The following is a 25,318-nucleotide window of genomic DNA, read 5'->3' on the forward strand; positions in this document are numbered from 1 at the left end:
TTCCTACAGCAGTTACTCCCAGAAAGACAATAAGGCTGCTACCAGTGCAAGTGTGTTCATGGTCTGTAGGAATTTGGCTAGATGCACCAGTAATCTTGGAGAGCTCCATTCAGCTCATCACTGACCGTTGAGGAGTGGAGAAGAAGGTAGTTTTAGAAGTCAGTAATTGCTTTTCTCCTCTCTCTTCCCCTTCCCCTGGAGTTATTTATAATAACTAGCAAATAAAATTACTGTAAGCCAAAGGCTCTCTGTGCATTGTTTGATCTGCAGAAGGATATGCAGTCTGGCTGCTACAGAGAGAGAGAAACACTCATACATAGATTTTTGTTTGTGTTGACAGAGTTGATGTCGTTAGAGACACACTCAAATTATGAAAGGGGCTAAGGGGTACAACATTTGTAATGAGTTCTTCCAACAGAGAGGAGGCCAGAGTAGCCTCAATAAGGTTCTGAGTTACTCAGTGCTGATCGTGAGCTCAAGGAGCAAGCTTTTTCTTACCATCCCTTCTCTAAATTAGATATATTTACTGAAGCCAAATATATTGCCTCAAGTTCATATCAATGGAAATAAAATTTTAATATGGTTCATGGTACAGAGTCTTTCTCATCACATTATGTGTGTATGTAATAGAATAAATCAATCTGGGGGGAGTTGAATTATTTTACTGAGCCATGCATGTACATGGTCCAGCCAGGCTTGTTGTGGGGATGAATGCGCTGTCTTAAATGCAGCTACATCAGCCAGTGCAGAGGTGGCACCTCCTGCCTCTGAGTGAGGTGAGGTAGCAGCACCTATGAAATGTTACACTAGCTCAGGTGAGGAGCTTGCTCCTGTTAAGTTTCCAAAACTTGTCACTCAGTTTTGTTCCCTCACCAGGAAAAGAGTAATGAAGCAAGATTCAGGCATTTGGTCTTGGCTTTGTTAAGTGGAAATTCTTTGATAATAATCTGTTTCTTGAGAAACTTTCAGCAGAGAAACTACAGCAGACATGAGTGAAAGGCTACAAGTTGGGATATATATTTCTAATTGTTACAGATGAAGTTTAAAGTGTTGTCAGGGAGAATGAAACTTGCTTCCAACAGCAGGCTTACAGGTCATTTAAAATATTTCATAGTTATTTTAGGCCTCAACAACAAAGATATATATATATTTTTTTTAGAAGGTGAATTTAGTATATCATTTTTGCAGTAAAATTTGCTCTCTCAAGAATGTTAGGGAAATGCCTGCCATTAGTCATCAGATGAAAGGTGTGGAAGCTGCTTATCCAAGGAGATAAAACTCTCTCACACAGGACAGAGGGAGATCTGGAAAATCATAACAGAGTGACTGTGAAGGAGCTCAAATCTGTTTCCATCTAGCTAAAAAAGATTTCATCTCCTTATCCATTTATAGATTTGCCTGAGCTTTTCATAATGAATCTCCCAATGGATTCCTTGTTTATGTATCCTTAGTTTAAGAAGCCTGAATTCATGGAGAACCTGTTTCTTAAAAAACTATACTTTAACACTGTTTCCATCTTCTTGGAATGTGTCCAGATGTAGAATAAATACTTTGGAAAAGTTGTTAACTACAGCCATTAGAAAGGTCTTCCTGATCCAGGGACTGCTAATGTGCCTTACTGATGCTGCCAATCAGTATCAGGAGCTTTAGAGAGAGATGCAGAAAACACCATGTTTAGCAGGGTTAAGTAGTGAAGATAAGGTATTTTTTACAAGGAACAGTTTCTTAATCTAAAATAGGTGTAGATTAAACCCATACAGATAAAGTTATAGCATTTTAGAAGTGTGTTGTTTAACTTTAGAGGTTACAACTCTGTTTATTTTTGTTAACCTTCTAAGCAGCCAAACAATCTTTCCTGCCTGGTCCAGGCTTGCTACATCTTTCTTGTTTGTGATATTGGATGACATCAGTAAAATGTCTTGCAATATAACTCATTGCCTTCTTTTCAGTGTTGAGCTGGTCATTTTCCCCATTCTTCTTTTGCTGTGAGCACCAGGAAGCAAAAGCTTGCTCTTGTGGTTTGTCTACACTGTAGTGGAACTCTTCTCCTTTAATTCCTGGTAGGATAAAACTTTCTGTGTTGGGGCACTGTAGGTTTCCAACATATATTCTACCATCACTACTCAGATCAACAGACAGAGCTAGCCTGGAGCTCCATTCTGGAAAGAAGACTTTTCTTTCCTTTCATGAGGAACAAATTTCTGCTCTTCTGCCTGTTTTTCTTTAACACACTTATAGCTGTTAAATAATGATGTATTAATACAGTGCTTTGGATTTTACAAGCAAAATTAGCATTAGTCATATTTTCTTCCTCAAACAGTCAGGGGTACAAAGAAGAAATGTGTTTAGTTCCAGATCACTGCACAAGTCATTAGCAAAGCTAATGAAGATGGCAAGAAACCTGTACCAGTTTATACCAGATGGAGTGATTTAGTACATGCTTTTTATATTTATTATTATTATTATTATTATTATTATTATTATTATTGACTACTTGCTGGACCATAGTTCAATGAAAATGGAATGAAGTGGTGAATGCTTTACTAAAATAAGATATTCACTCTATTTTTAGGTAATAAAAAACATGTATTTTGAGCATTGATTTAATACGTTCTATCTCTCATCTTTCACATGCAGTAGGAGCATGATGTTTTTTTGATGGAAAGGCAATGTTGACCACAGTCTGTATTTGTATCATGTCACCTAGGAGGTGTAATTGTGGATTGGCAGCACAGTGTACTGGATGCAGTCGAAATATGGCAGTAGACGTGCTCCATGTCTCAAAGAGTTTACAGTCTAGGTGTTGCACAAGAGATGGTAAATGGCTATAAACAGAATGGTGTGAGTTTGTGGAAAGACAAGACAATATTGTGAAGCAAGATGGGCAGTTTGGCACTGTGCTGTCATCTACCAAGGTCAGTCAGGAACTTTGCTGGTGCTGTAGTAACTAATGGAAATGTGGGATTGGAAGGTTTTGTGAATAAGGAGTCTTGGAAACTGTTTCTGATGGGTACTTTAAAAAGCTCATACCCCCATAGTGTGTTATTTGAGCTTGCTGTAAGGACTGTAGGTTAACAAGGTCTATAGGTATGACATTATCATTTTCCAAGTTTTGCTCCTTTCTAAAACCTATGAAATTTGCAGAGGCTGTGCTGAGCCATGTCGGTCTCCAAGGAGCTGGAGTTCCTTCCAAGGAGGATACTTACTTTTGGTGTTCTCTCAAGATCCTTTACTATTGCTACTTTCACAGAAAATAAATCACTAAGAAGCTGCTACATTTTTCCTTTTGTTAAAGAATCTAACAAAACACATTAATCGTATCCCATCACACTATTTAATCTGTGATTTAAATGATATACTTTGTTTGCAGGTGATTCTGCATTAAAAGCTTAATCATTTTACACATTGTTGATCGAAACCATACTTTGTATGAGAAATGTATTTGTATTTTTAAACCCAATTTTGAATTCTGATACTTGCATACCAAAAGAACAGTGTTGAAACTAGAAATGAAACGAAATGTTTGACAGTCTTCACAAAAGCTTAGTTTATCCATTAAAATCTGAAACTGTAATAAAACTTAAATTAAAAAAAAAAATCACTATTTCTGTTTTTTTTTTTTTTTTTGTATTTTTATTTCTATTGTTCTGCTACTGAAAATTGGCAGTAGTACTTCACTTCTGTCATTTCTCAGTTTTTAACCTCTTGGGCCTTGTTAATGGATTTTGGTCTAAGCAAAAGAAATCAAAGCAGATGTACATGAAGTTACAACAGGCACTTCAGCTCAGTGATCATACGTCAGTTTTCTGTTGAAAGTGTAAATCATATTTGTTCTCGTTTCCTTTGCTCCTTCTTTTGGCCTGGGTTATTCACAATCTGAGTAACTTGCATTTGTTTTCAGTGCTACTGTTTTGTACAGGATTGCTGATTTTCACCTTGTATCCCCGAGTTAGACTGTTGCCCTGTCTGATAATATATAGGAAAAAAATACCACCAAAAGGCCAGTGAATAAAGTTTTCAAGGGCACAGCAGTGCTCCAAGACTGTAAGTCCCATTTTTGGAAGCATCTCTGGCTCTTTGGAGTTCATTTTGGAGTTGTGACTGCAGTGTAGGTAGTCATGCCTGCCCTCTCTACAGCTAAAGTCAGGCAGAGGCAGCGAGGGTACCAGCAGGGCACACAGAACAAAGCCCTGGCAGGCAGTAGGGGGTTTACACCCATGTGGAGGCTGGGATACCAGGGATCCTGGGCCACTGACATCCTCCTTCCTCACACGCAAACTGCTCCAGAGGTGTATGGTGGTCAGCAGTCACTGCTCTCCAAGTGCAAAACATTTGCACATTGGTGCCTGCATTGCTACTGAGAACATCCCTTGAAGAAATGTGCGAGCTGGTATTCTAGATTGCAGTAAAAAGTAAAATCAAACACACTCCTCAGTTTTAAACATATTCCACAAACTTGCTCCAACCCCTCCTGTTTGACCCTCTGTGCTCAATTTCCTTGAGTGGTACCACTCTTTTGGTCCTGTCATAATATCTGCATGGTGTTTTTCTTTCTCTCTTTTTTTTTTTTTTTTCTCTGTAGTTTCTGCTCACGGGACTCATTATTTCACTGACAAGCCATTTCCTCTTAAAAATGTAAGTGAAGCTTCTCCATTTCTTGTGAGCGGCATATGGATGCCAGGTCCTGGGGTCAGTGCTGCACAGGTATTGCCTGGCAGGATGGCCCCATGCTGGTCGCTGTGCAGTAGTTGTAGTTCCACCATAAAACCAACTTCAGGCTCAGAGGTGATTAAGAAACGAGAAGGCTTGTTTCTAGATCAGAGCGCCAAATGCTGCTAATGTAAAATGAAAGTAGAAGTGAAAAGAAACAAGCCATGTAAGTATGGGAATATAGTTAATTTATTATGGCAGGTCTATAGCTTGGCTCTAATCCCTCGTTTGGAAATCAAAACCAGACTGCTGGAACCCACCTGCCAGACTCAATCTGTTTCATAATTACCTGTGGGTTTCTATTTTTGTTTACCTTAATAGCACGGTAAATACTGCTTCTGCCTTTGTTTATGACCCATTTAAGTGATGCAAATGTCTTGAAGAAACTCTGTTTTTAATAGCGCTCTAGTGACTACCTTCTTTCACCTCCCAAAATAGAAGCCAATGGATCAGCCCTCCAGCATCAGCTATATTAGAAGGGGAAAGAGTTTTTAGTATGCTGCCAAGCCTGATGTTTATAATGATCTTCAAGTTTTAGTTGCTGCAAATGATTAGAAAACATGGGAGATTTTCTTTTATTTTCATTTCTCTTTTAAGTACAGAACCCATTTCTGTAGGGAAAGGTCCAACAGTCAGATGAGTTACTGGTAAAACTTGAAATCTAATTATCATTACCTGTTTCTTGATAAGGGTGTAAGAAGGGACAAAATGCTCTTTCTCATTCCTGGCAGTCCTACACACAGGAGGTGTGTGAGGTAGGATCAAACTCATATATAAAGGAGAAATGCCTTGGTTGGGCCCCCTGTATGTCTGTGCTCAAAAGTTGAAATTACCTCTGTCTCCTCCCATTATTTACTGTGAATTGCAGGCTGATTTTACCACATGTTGGAGAGAGAAATTCATTCCTCTCCTGGGCTCCATCGTGTCTCACTGAACTTAAATGTGGAAGTAGTAACACAGTGGAGATAAACAGAGTGCTTTGCTCAGCAAACATTTGCAGGTGATGCTCATGTCCTCCTGTTCTTTTTTTTAACTTAGGTATCTTTCAGAGTCAACGTGACTTTCAGCATTAGAGAGGATTCCTCTATTGAATCGTTAACTCAGCAGTGACCAAGGGGACTTACAGTGTCACACAATTGTCCAAAACAGATGCGTTGTGTCAAACTGGTGAAATGAACCCATCTGTAAGAGAGGAAAGGGGACTTCAGAGAAGTTTGGGCTACAGGTGACTTAAGAAAAATCCAGGTTGCAAGAGCTAAAAAAAGAAGCATTTTTGTGCAAGGAACATTGTGAAACTTCTCATCATAGCTGCTTTTGTATCTGTGCTGGATGAGGTAATTATGAGCCTAGCCCAAAACACTTTGCATGCTAAAATAGCTCTTTTCCCTTTGGAAAATCTTACTGAAATGCTACCATCTGTAAACAAAGTAAAATAACCCAAATTGCAGCTCTGAGAGACTATTATCTTGGGATTTGGTCACTTCAGGTCACACAAAGATCTGCATTACGTCTTGTTTAAGGTGATGTAACCATCACTATAGTATCCTAGTGCCTTCCAAGTAAAGTAATACTAATAAGCTAATAATAAGGTTTTATAGAGTCTCTACCACTTCTCTCTTCTGGGTGGTGGTGGCATCAAAACAGACATTTTCATGAGAGAATCAGAAACCTGGAATGATTTCTTTTGTCTTATTTAATGGTTATATTTTCTGAAGGTGGTCTTGTCATGAGTTTTACTCAGCAAAAAACTTAGCAGTTGCCGTTTATGAAACAAGAGGGAGCAGAAGAACTCTTCAAGTTTTATAACAGCTGGATGCTTTGCTGAGCGGCCAAATTAGGGCTGGGTTTCAGAGTTTGATTTGGAATACATTACCTTTACAATTTTATATACTTTTGAAGGAGAAACCTGAAAAGGAGTTTGATAATATTTGTACTTTGATAATATACAAAAAGCACTTTGATAATATACAAAAAACAAACAAACAAAAAAAAACAAAGCACAACCCCACTAGTTTCAGTTCAGTGCCTTACTGATGTATTTTTCTCACAAAGAATCAAAATCACTCTTGGAAACTACACTGTCTATCTCTACACAGAAAAAATAATGGGAATTTCCACCAGTTTTAACTGGAATAAAGGATACTTTAAAGTCAAAGGGAAATTTTTACAGCCTAATATTTTAATGGGTTGTACCAATTCACATTTTATAAAATCTGTTCACCTAGCTCTATGCTTTTAACTTTATAGCTACAGTTCTTTAATTTGAACTTAGAAATCAGAAAGGATATAATCAATTTTATTAGTCTTTCAATATTAAAAGGCTTGTAAAGATTATATTTGAAACTGCAATTGTAAATGATCATTGACTTTTTTCCTTCCATCTAAAACAAATTTTAAAATGCCATCACTAACATTTGAAATTTTACAGAGGAAGGATAGTTGAAAACATATGAAACGTAGCAGTTGTAGACAACTGGTATTCTTTCTTGAAGTCTTATCTGGCAAGCTATCAAAACTGAATGTTATAAAATCATATTGTATTTATGAATCAGTTATGAATTGTGACCTGTATAACTGGTCTAGTAAGAAAAAAGAACAATTAACATACAAGATTGTTACTTACTGCTGGTGGAAATATTGATGTCAATAAAACAGGAAGACCTACAGGGAAATAAACATATATATATATATACATAATCAAAATTCATAGAAAATGAAATCAAATTCCTTCAGTCCTAATTATCTTCACTATGTCTCTTACCTCTGGCAGATTTTGTTAGTGTTGGAAGCTGTAACGATAAAGATTTTCACTTCTTAAGAGGAGTGATAAATCTGAAATCAACAACTGTTAGCATGATTGGTAGGTTGCTGGAAGAAAATGCTTTTTGTGCAGCATTTTGTCCAAGATTCAATCAGGCTTCAAACCAAAGCATTCCAGTCAGACAGTTCTCATGGATTTTCAGTAATGAGCAAGATGGGGTGGGTGGGGAAATATTTACCAGTGTCTCTAAGGCTCTTGAACTTTATGTTCCTTTGTATAGTTGATTTACTAATCTTAATTATTACGGTTAGGATTTTTGTTATATGGCTTCTTTGTCCTTATATAGTCCATGCAATGTGTGGAAGGGCACAGCCTGTGCCAGCAAGCTCTGCTCTTCCTACATGTTTACATGTGTCAAGTTACAGATCGATGAAAGATGAACTAACTCACTCTGGGCCAGGCTCTGAAAAGGTTTAATCATTCTAACTCCAATGCCGTCAGGCCTTAGGAAGTACAGATGCATACAGATACACAAGCTAGAGAACCAAGATGCTTCAGCCTCCATGGTGTGAAAATTAACTTTGGGTGCGTTTCTGGAAGATACAGCTTGAGTTCACAACAACAAAGAAAGAGTAAAGAAAATCCATGAATCTTCCTATAAATAACTGTGAATTTATGGCCATTTTCCAGGACTTGATATTGAAATAAACATAATGAAAGAACATTTTAGTAGTTAGCCTTCATTTGAACATGCCCATTTTGACACTTGATTTTAGGCTGATATTCTATATGAGAAAACAACAACAACCAAGCAAGAAAACCAACTGAGATTAGACAGTGTGGTTAATTTCAAGATGTCTTTTTGTCAGTGTGGTACTGATTATTCAGTCTATCCTAGACCCTTCACTCATTTTCTGGCCAGGTAATGTATGATTACATACCCTAAAGTTGCATGGGTCATAGTTTTCTAAAGTGATGGTTGCATGTTTCTGTGATGAAACAGCATAATTTACACAGAAATGTGCAAAACAACTGCAGCTCCTACATTCCAGGAAGAAAAGGCAGCTTGCTAGAAAACAGCATGGAAAAGAACGAAACCTGTCAGCCTTTGCATTTATTATCCTTATTCACAGATCTGCAGCCACAAATTCTACCTCAGTTATTTTCTTGCCATCTAGTTCCTCTACTCACATGTTAGGAAATGTGTTGCTACTGAGAACTCTGCAAAAATCATTGCTATTAACCATTAGTTAAAAAAAAAAATCTGTTCAAAAATTTTCCCATAGACTGAAAATATATGTTGTACAGGTCTGTGGCAATAGAAAGTGTATATTAACTATTTTTTTCTTTTCTTTTCTTTGGCAAGTACTGGATGTTCTGTTTAAGTGCCTGAAGTGTCTACAGCTCAGCATTAGAAGAACAGCTGTTTTATAAAGAATTTAACTCATGTTCTTGCATCTTTGACAAGTATTACATTTAAATTATTTGTTTGTAAAAGCCTGTAACAATATGAATATGCAAATATATAACAGCTTACCTCCTAGGAGAAAGGTCAGCCCAACAGAAAAGGCTCCAGGGGAGAGCCACTGATGTATGGGAAACCGATTTACATCAACTAAGAGGTTGTTAACTTTGCATATTGATTGTATTAAAGTAATGAACCATGGTGTAAAATGAGAGTAATTCAGTTTAAGATGGGAAAGCTGTTTTAGATTTACACGAGGATTAAACTCCAGTATGCATCTAGCAATCTATGAACACACTGTCATTGCAACAGTCTCCTACTAATTCTCTGTTAAAAGTCTGTGTTTCATGTGCATGAATTTATATTTTAAAATATAAAATATGCAGTAAATTCATGCATTTTAACTCTGGCATGTGACTGAATGCCTTGGTGAATAAGAACTTAATTACTTTATCTTCTTTATATGTATTCTAGCTGATTATGCTTGGATCTTGGAGAAATGTTCAACTAACAGGATTTTAGGAAAAATGCATGGACATTTTTGTGAGGACAGCTGACGACGATGATGATTTTTATAATTATTTAACAGGAAAAAAAACACAACAACAACTGTATATTTTGAAGACTCGTGCCTTGAGATACAACTCAAAAGCTTATCTGAAAGACAAAGCACCCCTTATGCCTGGGAGAACGGAGAGGGAGGGAGAAGCCAGGACTCCCAAAATTCTGCAGCCTCCCACTGCTCCCATGAAGCAGAAGATGTGGTAGAACCTGCTGTAAAAACACATAAGGAGAGCTCCATCACCCTTCACCCAGGAAGCAAGATTAGCCCCACAGTGCCTTCCTCCATTGTGAGATAAGTTTTGCTGAGAAAAAGGGGAGCTAAAGGTCGTAGCATGCCTTGCCTCTAGTTTTACATCATATACAAACATTTCATTTAGCCTGCATTTTGGCTGTATAAAATAAACAAATGTGGACTGCAAAAATGTCAGTTAAATAACTTTTAGTGCTTTTAGTGGGCTTCATAGAGAGAAGGACTGGATTTGCATTGATTTACACCAGTTGATGAGCTGGCACAGTGTGTATTCTCTGCAGCTTTTATGAGATAATTAATGAATAATTCGAAATTGCATTGCTTTGTATGCCGGTTGTGTCTCGCAGAGGGAATGGCTGCCATCACTATGTTAAGAGAGATATTTCACAGTCTCTTTACTTTGATTGCAAAATTCTGAAATGCTTCTTGGAAGAAATCCAAACAAACCCGAAACACGGCAACTTCTGGTCAGATTCCCACCCAATTCCAGCATTTCAGATCTGAGCATTTTTATGTGTCAAAGCAATTAATCCTCCCTCACCAGCTCTTCAAGATGACATATGTAATGTCATCAACATCAGGCATCCTCCTCCTCCCAGTTACTGCTTTTCTCTTTAACTTTTCCAATGCAGGCAATAGTCCACTTGCTGAACTCTATTTGGGATAGTAAAAGCCTTACCTTGTTTAGATGGCTTGTTCCCCTCTTTTTCCTAGCAGGATGAATGGATAATTTTGGACAAAGCATATCCCTGGCCTTAGACTGACCCCACCAAGGGACCAGCTGTAAGACACTCCACTATTGCCGGGAGCAGATTTTGACACATTGCTGAGGATCCTCGGACTTCTGTCTTCACCCACAGAATTCACGCTCTGGCATAAATAATTTCTAATAGCAATTGTAAAGCAAGTGTAATGATGGCGAGATATGCCAGTCTGACAGATCTGGAAAGCTGCAGCCTGCAAGCTCTGTTCTTCTGTTTCATGAGGACACAAAGCAAGAATTTGATCCCAACCCTATCTGCAACATCTGCATGCACAGATTTCTCCCTGAGCTGGAGAGATCAGCTCTGGAGTTAGCCAGATAGTTTTCAAGCAGGGTAAATATAGCCTTTGGAGGAAGTTTTCCTGTGTAGGGAAGCCAAGGTTGCCTCTTTACAACTGGTTTCCACGGTTCAAACACCAGTTTTCTCTGTTACATAAATTATTTTACTAGAACACTTTATTATTCAGTAATATTTTATTAAACAAATCATGCAGCTGACAGAAGGTTTTGTGCTAAAGAGGTATACAGCTGTAAGGTTGAAGGGACTATCAACGGGTGGTGTTTTCTGAAACTCTCCCTTCTGGATTCTTTGCTCTCTCTGCAAAACTGGGCAGGGATTTAAGATGTGGCCTTGTCAGTTCTGAGAAGGGGGTGAATAAATACTCCCATTTCTTTTATGGAACAATCCTCTTAGTATAGCCTAGAGTAAGAATTGTTTCTTCTGCAAAACACCATGTTTGTCTCATCATGAATTTGTGATCCACAGTAATTCTGAGATCTTTCTTGCTGAACTGTTGCCCAGCCACAAATATTTTCCACTTCATATCTGTGCATTTCAATTCTTCTGAGCTGGAATTTATCTCACCTAACAAAAACCACTCAAAAGCTAATCATTTTTTCTATACAGTTCCCTGCGCTTCATCTATTTGCAATGCAGAGACACAGGCATCCCTAGAGAGCAATTCACCCTGGCTGTCCGAGCTGCCTGGATTCCACATGAACTATTGCAACTTGTCTTTGAAGAATTTTGTCTTGTTGATTTTGGAGTATTTCTTCACTCTCCCAAGATCACATTGAATTCTGAGCTTGTAGCCCAAGCACTTGTCAACCTTTTCACCTTGGTGTCATTCATGTATGATATAGTGTTTATAGTACCCGTCTTTAAGTAGTTCGCTACAAGTTATTGATAAGTTTGCTTAGTATAGGGTTTCCAAGTAGATGTATAAGACCTTATGGGTGTTTTACCTACACTCTACTTCCCTAGTTTGTTTATAAGAAGTAGTGTCTGTATCAGGTCATCTCGCAGGGACTATTTCTACAATCCCCTATATACAGGAGGTTGGCAATCATGTCAGAAGAGGAAATTTGGTGAGCTTATTATGATTTCTTTTTCAAACACCTACAGAATTATCTTTTTAATATCCCAATTGCTTTCTCTATGCATTATTTTTATTTTTTTTGGGGGGGGAGGGGTGGAATGAAAACTCTGCTCCCTGGTCCTGTAACTCTGACTTTTAAACTATGGAAGGACTGACTTTTCTGAGATTCATGCAGCCATCTATGAATCCTAAAACATAATCACCACTGTTTCTTAGGTTGCTTTATCTAAGTTCTTAGGAAAGAACTCGATAACTTGATAGTATGCAACTTACTTCTTTTTTTTAAAAAAAAAAAAACACACAATTTTTCCTTTCTAACCTCTCACTTTTTTCTGTGTTAGTTAAGATCTGATTAATTATGTGATTAATGTTGAAATAATTAAAAGTTCTTGCAAACAGTATAACAACTAACACTTAGACTTCCTCAGTGGGGTTTTCTTCCTGGTAAGGAGTGGATCTGTGGATCTCTGCCTTCTTCTGATTTCTAACATGTAGCTAGCTTTTGTTCATTTCCTGTATATTCATACCACAGCTTTCTGATTTTATCTGTGTGCTTTTTGTTCCCATCCTTACTTTCTTGCTCTGGATCTCAGCTTTAACATGATTTCTTTTTGACTTTTGGGTCTTTTAGGAGTTCCTGATGGAGCCATATCAACCTTTTAGTGTGCTTCTGAACTCTCCACCCTCATTCAAGAATACTCAATGTCTTTTCTTTGCTTTCCGGTTCCTTTTTCCCCAGAGATCTCCCAGTTCCTTGAGATTTGTATAACCCCACTGGGTTGTTTAAAGAAAACTTGATGATTCCTGATCTGATCTTTCTCAGTCATAACCTAAAATAACCTCTCATTATCTATCACATTTTGCTTTCTGAAGTAGTCAATTGTTCTCCAAATATGGTGCAAATCTATCAAATTATCCCCATCCCAGCTGATAGTTAGTCAGATTACTCATCTCCAGAAGATCCTGCTCTTTGGGTTCTTCAGATGTTTGCCATCAGAAATTATCATTTACTACTTCCTTCTTACTAGACATTTTATAGCATGTTGCAGTGTTGACAGTCCCCTTTTCTGTTCTTCATTTCACCAAACATAGGAGACATTCAGATCTGTTTCTTGCCTTCTTGTGATTTTCAGAGCAAATATATCTTTGTTCTTTGTGTACAAAGGATTTTCCTCCATCCTCCCCGTTCTCTTTTTTTCCCCAAAGTTTCTGCACCAGTATTCAAATCTTGCAGTTAGCATACTCTTTCTTGTGATGCAACTTTGCAATAACATTTTCCATCAGAAAGCCTCAAGGTGTCACTTTCAATTCTATTCTTCTCAAAGAACATCTTGCAAACACAAAACACTTCTAGGACCAACCTTTAATTTCTTTGGGAGCTACTCTGTTCACTCTATTTGAAACACGGAGATGCCATTTTACCCAGATGGAAAACAATGTATGACTCTCTTTTTATGAAGCATAATGTTTGTCACCTACATTTTGCTTTTTCTTCATTTTTTCCCTCCTCTGTCCCACTACATATAATGTGTACTCGCTGCTAGTAGGTTTTTTACATTACTTTAGAGCTGGCTGCTTGGTGCCTACAACACAAATTGGGATACTATACCAAGTTTAGAATTTAATGTAGAATTTTGTAAACAGTACAGAAACTCAAGGCTATTTCATTATCATAGAATCACAGAATCATAGAATGGCTCAGGTTGGAAGGGACCTTAAAGATCATCTAAATCCATCTCCTCCCCTCCCCCCCCCCCATCATAGACAGGGATGCCACCCACTAGATCAGGTTGGCCAAGGCCCCATCTAGCCTGGCCTGGAACACCTCCAGGGGTGGGGCATCCACAGCTTCTCTGGGCAACCTGTGCCAGTGCCTCACCATCCTTACAGTGAAGAATTTCCTCCTAACACCTAATCTCCCCTCTTTTAGTTTAAGGCAATTCCCCCTTGTCCTACCATTATCTACCTGAGTAAAGAGTCCTTCTCCATCTTTTTTTAGAAGACTCTATTAAGTATTGAAAGGTTGCAATGATGTCTATCCAGATCCTTCTCTTCTCCAGGCTGAACAGCCCCAGCTCTCTCAGCCTTTCTTTGCAGGAGAGGTGCTCCAGCCCTCTGATCATCTTCGTGGCCCTCCTCTGGACTCATTTTAACAGATTCACATTCTTCTTGTGCTGGGGGCCCCAGACCTGGACACAGTGCTCCAAGTGGGGACTCACAGGGGCAGAGCAGAGGGGGACAGTCACCTCCCTCCACCTGCTGGGCACTCCTCTTTTGATGCAGCCCAGGATGCAGTTGGCCTTCTGGGCTGCAAGCACGCACTGCTGGCTCCTGTTGAGACTTTTGTCCACCATTATAAAACTTGCTTTTCTGTTTTCATTTCAGTGACATTAGGGGATGTCCCACTGCTAATTTTTCTTCCATAATTTTTATTCTGGATTGTATCCTCATGTCCACTGAAGTATTATTACATAATATAAACTCTTCACATGATACACAATATATATATATATATGTATATTAAAACAAACAAAAAAATGAAACAAGCCTTACAATGGAATACTGTATCCTCTGTAAAGCCTTTTTCTCCTGTTGCTAGGGGTAGAGGATGCGCAATGCAGAACAGTTGTAAAATAAGTTAGTTTCACATACGCATTTCTGCAGAAATAAATCAGTCACTAGAGAATCATTCTCTTGGAAACCAAACAGTGCGGGTGAGTAAAGAGTTTTGGGAGTAGGGATAATCAGCCATGGCTACATCTGCACAGCAAGGACCAACAATAGACTATCCCAGAGCATTGCATAATACAACAAAAGCCTCCCCCTTAACCTTGAATCTGTCTTTGTTTGAGTGAAGTCCATATTTAGTTCATTGTTCCCAAACACACAAGTGTTAGTTTATGAAAAAAAAAGGTCAAACTGAGTCCAGCTGACCCTTTCTTGTTTTTCCTCGCACTCAACTCACTCAATTTTTATTTATTTTTTTAATTCAGCACTGTTACAAACAACTCATATGTGAGAGAGATCTGGACATAAGCAGATAAAGGATGCAGCATGATCTTTGCTGCCATTTAATCTTCCATTGTGCTTCCCAAGAGACCAGACTCCAGCTACAATGCCATAGTTAGATAAAAAATTATGAAATCCCCCCTGCCTCTGCTGGAATACTCCCTGTCTCCTCTAGGCTACTCCTGTGAATATTGGTCAGACAGCACTGAATATCCACAAGAAGGTTTCCCAGCATTTCTGACATTGGAACTGAGATTTTATTTTCTGCTGCGTTAAACACTTTGTTCACAGGTCATTTATGACTCTCTTGTCCTACTCTTTTCTCTGTCTTTGTGCCTTTTTCCAGAGATGCAAAGGGTATAGAGGGTGGGAGCTTCTTGAAGTAGTGCACCTCTCTGCCAGCTGTTGTGGTTGATGTTGCTCATTCCTGGCTCTCCTGTGTTGACAGAATGTTTCCACAGGGCTGAAGGAGGCCCATGTTGTCCTGTGCTCTGGTCATGTCAAGTTAGGTAGACCATTAAATAGTCCACTGTTCCTCCTGATGCAAAGCAGATGTTGGGGCTGCTTTATTTCTTGCCTGATTAGACTATTTTTTTGGAGGACCAGAGGTGTAGCCTTAAGTTATATCCTCGTCTCACATTTTGTGCTGGACCCAGAGATCTTGTCCTACCTCTCAAAAGGTATTTCTCTTTTTCTGCCATAAGGCAGCAACATTGTGGCATACTGAGCATCTTTGACCTCTGCTAAAACCAACTGAGGCCAGTCTGTTAGTGAGAAATATCATGGAAGAAAATGAAAGCTTGTTTTTTTCATGTAATAATTTATTATGGCTATGGACACCACGGTAAAAGAGAAGACAACATCCATTGGGATTTTCTTTGTAAATAAAGTGAATTAACAAGAAGCACATTTATGGACCAGTAGTGAATACAGTGATGAAATAGAAGGGAAAAGTATCAAGCTCTGGAGGTTCAGTTTGTATCAGTTCTTAGCACCAAGGATGGCTTTGAGCTCCAATGGATGCCATATCCCATATGTGCGTATCAAGCAGTATATATGGATGCAGGGTATTTGTTCATATATAGGATATGGCATCCATTGGATGGATCACACATTTGTGCCTTCATATTTAAATACTCTTTCCTGATTTAAGAAGAATGCTTTGTCTGTGGTACCACAATGGAGCACTCTGGGGCATTAAAACACAAAGAACAAAGAAGATCTCTGAAAACCATGATTCCTTGGATGTTTTTGCCATGCCTTGTAAAGAAAGTAACACTTGCTTAATTTTCCTTCTAGAAAAAAATATAAATCTTCTTTCAAATAATTCAAAGAGCCACAAAAGTGTTGAAATTGAGGCTGCTTCATTCGGTACTCTTTTTATTTTAACTAGAAACTTTGCTTTTCTAAAAATAAATAAGGGGACCTAGAAGTTTTTTTTCTTTTTTTTTTTCTTTTCTTTTTCTTTTTTTTTTTTTTTGAACGTACTCTCTCCTTTCTTTGCCAGATCACATAGAGCAGCTGCAGAGTTTATAACATTACATAAATGTTCAGACCGGCTATAAAAGATTAAATATATAATTCCAGTGTGTAGAACAACTGGTAAAGAACAGCAAAATTGAACTGAATGAAGGTCATTCATTTAATCTACCTTTGTTAATTGGAAACTTTATCAGGGAACAGAAAGAATCTGTTTTCCATGCAAGGTGCTGTGGTGGTGGTAGTAGTTCTGGAGAAAAAGTACAATGCGAGCAGAATTCCCTTTGGAGATATCTGGCTTGAGAAGAAGACAAAACTATAATTTTACTTTAGCTCATGGCTCCCCCTTAAGTAGGTTGGGAGTTGGGGAATTCTGTAAGAAAAGAAAACCTGGAGAACATTCACTGTTCTGTTCCAGCTCTGCTGTCCCACCGGACTCAGCTCTGTGCCAACATCATAACAGATAAGACAGTGGAAAGAGAGAGCCAAGAGTGAATAAGCTGATAGCTTGGGGATACTGCACTAAAGAAGATATGTCTTGCAACACACACTGTTCTGTCCTTTTTGCACCTATGCTATGTTTAACAGCACATGATCTGTTTTCAAGATAGTTTCCTTCTGGAAGTTTTTCTTGTGGCTAGGTCCTGGAAGGTGTTAAGTACCTTGAACTTCCACTGACGGCACGAGCTGGGCATGTGGCACTGGGTATGGGGCCTGCTGCCCTCTCCAGTCCCTGTCCCAGCAGCTCCAATGACAACTAGAAGGTTGCAGGAGCCAGCCTGTACCTTACACCCAGTGTACCTGCCGCTCCTCTAAAGGCTGGTGCTCTCTGCTTACGGTTGCAAACCATTCTGTGTCACAACTGCTGAGTCCCGAGTCCAGTTATTTATCTGTGGCTCCCATTAAAATCCAGACAGTCTGCTACCCACAGCCTTTAAATGCAGTCCCTGGGCTTACTGGAGTCTCCCATGGGCAAACCATTGCATGTGCATCTGGTAGAGCAGGGGAATGACAAGGGCTTTTCATGCTGCCTGCACCAGTTGCTGAAGTAACTGAAGGACGACACTCATTTCAGATGCTTCCTTCATGCATCCCTGAATGCCCTCCCTTCACCACCGCAATTATCCTTGTCTGTCTTCCATTCCTAAGCCCTGCTTGAAAACATGAAGGGGCTGGCACTGTTACCACCTGTTGGGAAGGTAAAAAGCAGTTCCTCCGTGAGTAGGTCCAAAGAAGAACAGATGCCCCAAAGGAGAGGAACAGATTGCCAGCATCTTCTGGAAAAGTGAGAAGGTGGCTGGATAGCCAAAGGCCTTATTCACATTTCTTTTACATTACTCTGGAACTTTTTTTCTGTTCCAGTGTGATTTTATTGTTAGAGCACCTGAATGTGTTTCAAAATGCCTGGGCAAGAGACTGCAGCAGGGTGAGAGGCTCTGAGAAAGACCACAGAGCAGAAGGAGGAGGTGTGGGAATAAGGCTCTTAGAGGCTCTGTGCTCCATTTGGCGAAGAGCAGCGAGTGTGTCACTGTCCCACAGCTTCCACAGCATTGCCCAAGTGCTGCTGAAGCATCAGAGAGAAATCGTGACATGAGGCTGAGCCCAGAGGAGTCCTGTTCAGGAGCTGAAGCACAACCCTCTCCATACAATCTGTACAGGGAGACTTTTACCTCCTGGAGAAACTATTGCCATCTGTTCTTATTTCCGACTAGTTGCGCTGAGCTGCACCCCTGTCTGAAAAGCTGTTAAACCCTCAGCAGCCCTCTGATGGCAGGAAATGGAGCTGTTCTGTTTTCTTGGTCCTTGCTTGTGTCTCCTGGCTGGTGATTTCATCTAAGCTCAGTAGTAAAGTCATGGAAATTGCATGTATGCCTCCAAGCTTGGTCACAGGGCTGGAAGTGGTATAACAAGGAAGGTATGATCACAACTTCCTCAGTAGCCAGTCTTCGCTTTAGGAGAAAGAAAGGCTCCGTGCCATTACTGGAGCATCTTGAAAGACAAGATTTTTTTTCAGCTGTTAATTATTCAGCTTTTCCTATCTAGTGTTATGCTTCTCTTCTGTGGCCTGTTTTTCCCCTCCCTCCCCCCCTCCCCAAAGTTCTGTTTGTCTAAAATTATTGCTTATGAGTGGAGAAGCATTGCTCTTTCTCATGTATCCAGATGGTGCAATTTAGGTCATGTTGACCAGATGCAGAGATTCCAGGACTAGCAAAGACCTGAGCAGTGAATCCACATGTTCCAGCCCATCAGCTGAATAAAAAGTTTGAGTCTGGAAGTAGTTTAATCGTGTTCACTTGGGGCTGCATTTGAGCTATTTAATCTGTCTGCTAGACTTGCATTGCTTGGGCACAATACTGCACAAGTGGGAGCACACTGCACCTGGAGCAAAAATAATTTATGTCCGGTCAGGTTGCATCTCTCTTCACCACCCACCTGCCCACTCATGATTCTGGCATTAACAGAACAAGCTGGGTCTACCTACTTGTGCTACTGCTCTTCATTTCCTGTTTTCTGGGGGAGACAGCTGGATCTGTAGATATTAAAGACTTCATTAGCAGAGACCCTGTGACGTTATTTTTGTCTGGCAGCAGTCTTACAGAAGTCCTAAAAACTTTTCTGCATCCTGCTTCTCACCTTTCTTTTCTACTCAATGTTCAGCACCTTCCTTCATCTCATGTTCTGCTCTTTCCACCTTTCCCTCCAAATACTCTTTTTTTCTTTCTTTCTTCCTAAATGTATAAGTTTAGATACTGACAATGTGAGTGCTTACATATGGACTTCTTTTATAGTTAATGAAAGGAAACTAGCACTTTCAATGTGCAATTCATCATACGTACCTTTAACTGTTTGCATTACGGATGAGATTAGTGCCCTAGAGGTATGTACGTTTGCTCTGATGAATCCTATCCCTATTGCCTAATTCTTTTGCCTTCAAATGGGACTTTGCATTTCTGGGTACTCATTTCTCCTCTCGTGTTTATACTGAATGAGTCACTGAAAAAGTTCTGGAATTTCAAATAGAGTTTGGAAGTTCGTTGTTCTTCAAGAATTTGTCACATAAACTTGCTGACAACTTCACGTTATTCTTCTTCAGCATCCCTCAGTAAAACCCAAATGGAATTTCCTGGGGTGATAAGCATCACCCTCCTCTTCAGTGCAATACACTCACCTCTGCTTAAAGTTAAAGTTTGTGGTAGGCAATACAGATGTCAGTTTCTGAAACTAAAGGCAAAAGAATCCGTATACAATTCACAGTCTGAAGCTGAGAAGCATATAGGTTTAAACCAGTGGTTTTTTTTTTTTTTTTTTTTTTTTTTTTGGAAGAAGCAACACAGTTTATGTTGCTAAATTGCTCCAATCCTGGACAAAAGAAAATGTTTCTTTTCCAGTCATCTCACCTGTCCCTTTATTTATTTATTTTCCTTCCTGTGTCACTGCCTCTCTCCAGAACTAAGCTGAACTTTTCTTTTCATTTTAAGAAAGCAAACAACCTCTTTTGCTGGCTTGCGATGACCAAGTGGGCAGATTTCACAAGAACTCAGGTCTCAGTTCAGTTTTGAATGTAACACATTCGGATTATTATTAACAGCACCATCAGGTTCTCCAACATGTGAGAGGGAGAAGGAAAAGGGTCTCATGACCTTCTAATACATCCCAGCATATCCATACTCCAACACTCTCTGTGGCCCCAATTGCACAATAACATGCCCTGCAGCAGCATCAGGTGGAAAATTAAATTTCCAAACTTCTCAGAACATCAAAGAAATTTATGTTCACATTCCCGATCTGAACAAAGATTCAAGGAACTCTTATTTTATCTGAACTTTTTTCACCTGGCCTTGAAATAACACTGTTGTTTTTATTTTTTTGCTTGAGAAGGAAAAAATTCTTAGCATGCATGTGACTCAGAAGAAAACTTGTTTGTTTTCTGCAATAAGTAAATGATGAATCATTGGTGGCTTACCACATTTATTTCACTGCACCTGAGATGTGTTGTGCAGTTAAATTTGGTAACTCTTACTTACTACCTCAAGGCCTGATTCTGCAGCCCTGGCTTGTACTGGCGCCTGCAGAGTAGCCATCTGTAGAGAAGCCTGTCTGAGGTGCTAAGGAGCCAAAGCCAGTGTGTTCATTCCTATGCCATAGGGCAGGGTTGCTGAATTTGTCCCTCCAGGAAGAACAACTTGCAATTAACAACACAACCTGACAGCTTCAAGAAAGGCCTGACTGGAAATAAGAGTATATTTCAGAAACTGGAATAAGCTAACATCCCGGTGCTCCTCCCAAAGGGAGAGGAGATTGAGAATGAATAGACTGAGAAAGCCTATACATTTCAGGACGCAGAAACCCAGCTGTAATTAGCTGGTCTCAGCAAGGCTCTCTGGCCATTCTTCAGGAGGGCTGCTGCACAGGACTACCCTGGATCACCATAAGCCACCTATTCCTCCTGCTGGGGTCACACCTGTGCTGTTAACTTTAGATGCTTTCTCTTCATTTTAGGAAAGATTGTTTAAAGTGCTCGTACTTTGATATACTGTGGGGAACAGGACTATATTGGCAAAAGATGGACTGGATGACTTCATAGTCTCTATCACGCATTTTTGCAATTTCTTCTCTGTATTTTCCTGTTAACCCTCCCAGTACGCAATTGCATGCTGCAAGTAGCAGCTCAAAAAGCAGTGACTAATACAGGGTTAACAGCTGTATGGCATATATCAGAAAAAACATGGAACATTTTCATTCCTAACTAATGAAAAATAAAATAAAAGAGTAATCTACTTGGGAAAAAATCATTTGTTTTTTGATAAAGTGGCAGATATTAAAACCTTCCAGTAGGCAGGAATCCTGGCATGCAAATTTGGTGAATGATTCATATTATACTCAGGAAATGGTCAAATGAATTTGGATGAGCAAATAATTAAACTATTCTTTGATACAACCCTTCAACTGAAACTTAGAAGATTCAGGAAAATGCAATCTAGAGAAAAGCCTTAACAATTTTCTTACACTTTGTAATTTTTTGGTGACTAATAAGGCCTGAAACATCAAAAGAACATCTTTGGTAATTCTGATTCTCTATTTACATTGTAAGTTCTTACAGACAAGCCAGGGTCAGAATCCATGTTGCATGCTTTTTAATCTAACAAAATTAATGACTTTTGAATTCAGCGATTACTTCAGTAATGAGAATGATGAAGCTTGACGAAGGGATGAAGGATAAACTCAATAAAGCTTTTTTTTTTTTTTTTTTTTTTAAGCAAGCTGATAAATGGAAAAGATATTTTATACTGTAAATAATAATAATAAAGAGGATGAAAATCGTTGGTATCTGTTTGCTTAATCATTATGCCATATGCTAGCAAACCTTCAGAGTTTATATATTTGCTTCAAAATGTTTTACCTGGATAAATGTATTTAAAGGTTTAATGTATAAGATTTAGTGCCCTACAAATCTTCACAGCAGCTGACAGCTTCCTTGCTGTTCGAAGAGATGAGCGTGGAAGATGGAAAATAAAGGTCTCCCTAGGGAGAGCAGATGGGGTGAGAATGATGAGGGAAAGGGATTTATCATGAGATGATTTGAGCTGAGATTTAGAGTGAAAATTACCAAACAAGATAGGGACTTACAGATGTCACTTCTACAAACCAAGACAATCAATAAGGACTTAAACACCAGATTCCAGCAAAGAAGGAAAACTGATTTCTTGGCTATAGAAAACTACTCTGGAGTTTAACTTGCTTTACCATACACACAAATGTAGTTTGGGAAGTGTGAGGGACTGGATGGGAGGAGGTAAAAGGAACTGCAATGCTCTGAGAAACCTGAAAAAGTACAAGCGCAAACTCTGTGTCTTTCAGAAAAAAAAGTCATCCAAAGAGGAGCTGAAACACAAAACACTCCTCAGACTACTTTCTGATCTTTCCTTACTTTCTGATCTTTCCTTAGGTTCAGAGAATATCTTCATATATGCTAGCAATCAGTTAGTCACAGCCACAGTGCTGGTTTCTCTCATGGTTAATCTCTGCCTTACCTCCAGCTCTAGCCTTACAGTGAAGTCATGTTAAATCTCTGACATCGCAATAACTTCCATAGCAACAGAGCACAGTGTCCTAAACACAGGATTAGGTGCTCAGGCAGAGCTGCATAAAGGAGGAAATCAAGTTGTGAGGGCAAGGGCTGTCAGCTGGATGCACACAAGACACCTGCCTGTCCTGCTTGACTGAAGGAAGAGCAAAGCAGTGGTGGTAAAAGCTGGAGAACTGAGAGCCAAGTTGGTGATTCACTTTGTGGCACTCCAGGGAGGGGTTGCTGGAGTCCTGCTATCCTTCACCACTAAAGGCAATTTTGGTCTGGCTTCCTTCTGCCGAAGTGCTACATACTTGAGCTGTCTGTGCTATCCCCCGGTAGGCTAGGCTTGAGCACTGACAGAAACAGCACCATAGCTAAGCAAGGCTATAACGCTTCCTGTACTCGATGCACTTCAGCCAAATTCAGGGTTAGTTGTAATTTAAGATGGTCATACAGTAATTTAGACCCCCTTGAACTCACATTCCCTTATACAGTTAGATTTCCTGAAGATAAAGCCCTGTTGACACGGGAAAGTTCTGCTGGTTAAATAGACAAAGTTAAGCTGATGTAACTACACCCCAAATATCTTTGAGTGTGTGGAGACTTCTCCAGGTGCAGAAGTAACTTTTTCAGCTTAGCCTATGTCGTTTGTATTAAACCAGAATATTCACACTGATACTGCATTAAAGGGAGATTCATGGTACCTGGACACAGTCACCTTAACTGAGCTGATAAAATTAGGAGCCCAGATGCCCTGGAGAGTCTCTAGGGAGAGGTGGGTGCATCCAGAAGATGACTGAGACTTTCATGAACCTGTGCTATTGCCAAAATGGTATGCTCTGAATAGTTTACCTACTGATTGTCTTTTTCCACCAACCATGTAACTAGTTACTATAAGCTAACTTGAACTGAAAATAGGTGGCGGATCAAATAGTACAACTTGTCTGACCCGAACTAGCTAAACATTGATATCAACATAGTCTAAGCTGGCTGAGGACACTTTTTGTAGTCACTAAGGGAGACCACCATCCCCAGAGGACAGTCAGAGCTGTTGGGAGGAGGCATTTTCTTAGGGGGAGCTGAAAGTGTATTTGTGATACAAACAGTATCTGTCCTTTGTCCTTGTGTCTTTTCACAAGGAGGAAGGTGAGAGTTCAGCTACTGAAAGAAGAAAATCAGCCTTTTTTTTTCTTAATGTGGACAAAAATATCTATTTTATTTTGGCTGAACTCTTGGAAATCCTTGATGTCTTTTGGCTAAGAAGTTTCCAGTGGTTTTCCAGTGGCTAAAGTTTAGTAATGTTCTGGGCCACTGAAAACACTTTTATGATGGGGAAACGTTGGACAAACTTAATTACAGTTGATACTATGGATGGTTTATAAAGTGAGTTCTCATAGTTGCGTAGAGGTTATTTTCTTGGTTTGTAGATGTAGATATTCTTATTATGCAGTTACAGCTCTGATCCTCCTGGAATCTCTGAGTTTCTGGCATCTCTCATACCTTGTGATAGTCTTGGTAAATAGACCTCTGATTAGTGGTATTTTTGTTGGACCTTGATGTCATGTATTATTTTCTTTTTCATGTACTAAGCAGGCAGCTCAGTGGGAGTCTGTAGCTAAATTAGTTTCCTTATCTTGATCAGAAATCCATGTTATACCCAGTTAGCCTTAGACATCTAACTTGTATTTATATTTTACGAACCCAATGAAGAAGCCCTCCAAAAGTAACTGTGCCACTGGCTGTTGTATTCAACAGAAGAGGACAGGTGACTTTGAAGGTTTCCAGAGTAGAGTCTGTCTAAATGAACAGACCCCTTCCCTCTGCAGCCCTTCAAAGACACCTGCGTTTCTCCTTCTGACTGTAAAGGGAATTTAAGCACTTAATTCAGTGACGCTAGCTACCTAAAATTTAGGTGCCAAATGAATGTTTGAACTAAGCTGCTACAATTCTCTTTGAGATTTATGGAGTCTAACACTGTATGAATGTACACATGTGTATATATATGTGTATATGCCTTTATCCAATAGGCATGCTTCTATTAAGATTTTTTTTTTATATAAATTTCAAAAGTTAATTGGTTTTATATTTCCGATTTCCATTTTGACACAGTTCACAGATTCCATGTCTCCCAGAAGCACTAGCCCTCTTACCTCTCATTAAGTTCACAGATCTGGCCTTGCTGTGTCTGGTTTACATTCTTTTTTAGTCATCAGAAATTCACTGCCAAAAAGCAGCACATTTCAAACTACACAAGTTACAGAAGCAACAGTAGATGATTCACTGGTTGAGCTTTAACTTGAGAACTCAACAGGAAAATACCATGCATGGATCTTTGTGGTGAAAGGGCTACAGATGCAATGTTTTCCTTTTGTGCATAACTACTATTGTAAATTGTAAATTGGAGCTTTCAAGTCTTGATTGAGCTGTAAAGAGGTGTATCTCCACCATTGTCCATGTAGAGTAAAGATGTATGGTAAAATCCAAGCTTTATATTTAAACCACCTCTTCTGCTTGCCAGTGAACAGAAGCCAAGTAAAATAGTTGTTCATATTTCATAAGGACAAACGTTTTGTGTGCAACTTTTTCTGAAATTAAACTGCTACCTAAACTGGGTAGCAAATATTAGTTCTAGCCAACTATGGAAGAAAAACTAACTTGATTTCATCTTTTAAGCCCACCACAACACTTTAAATGGTTCCTTCTGTCATTTGGAATCAAAAATAATGTTTTAAGCTAGAGTATATTTATTCCGAATGACTAAAAAAATCAAAAGTTACGAAAAAATAAAGAGAAGCTGTTCACAAAATGTAAACATGCAGTATATATTTCACATGTTTTTCTGTCGAGACCCAAAACCTGAATCCCTCT

General features: G+C 39.2%; 3 long non-coding RNA genes across 4 annotated transcripts in view; 2 read left to right on the top strand and 1 right to left on the bottom strand.

The window, feature by feature from the left end:
• Positions 1-9,640, top strand: LOC121068287. Its single transcript, XR_005818779.1, has 4 exons — positions 1-126; positions 4,198-4,200; positions 5,837-6,044; positions 9,526-9,640. It is a non-coding gene; the product is annotated as an uncharacterized LOC121068287 (long non-coding RNA).
• The window catches only part of LOC121068289, a 22,927-nt gene continuing 3,269 nt past the window's right edge, over positions 5,661-25,318 (bottom strand). The window contains exons 2-3 of the long non-coding RNA XR_005818780.1: positions 7,334-7,371; positions 5,661-5,892 (exon numbers count right to left, since the gene is read on the bottom strand). This is a non-coding gene — a long non-coding RNA (uncharacterized LOC121068289). The remainder of the gene's footprint in view (positions 5,893-7,333; positions 7,372-25,318) is intronic.
• LOC121068286 overlaps positions 21,802-25,318 on the top strand; it is a 5,349-nt gene continuing 1,832 nt past the window's right edge. For both annotated transcript variants that reach the window (XR_005818777.1, XR_005818778.1), the window contains exons 1-2: positions 21,802-22,877; positions 23,140-23,282. This is a non-coding gene — a long non-coding RNA (uncharacterized LOC121068286). The remainder of the gene's footprint in view (positions 22,878-23,139; positions 23,283-25,318) is intronic.

Source organism: Cygnus olor, chromosome 3, assembly GCF_009769625.2.
Source record: "Cygnus olor isolate bCygOlo1 chromosome 3, bCygOlo1.pri.v2, whole genome shotgun sequence".
NCBI lineage: Eukaryota > Metazoa > Chordata > Aves > Anseriformes > Anatidae > Cygnus > Cygnus olor.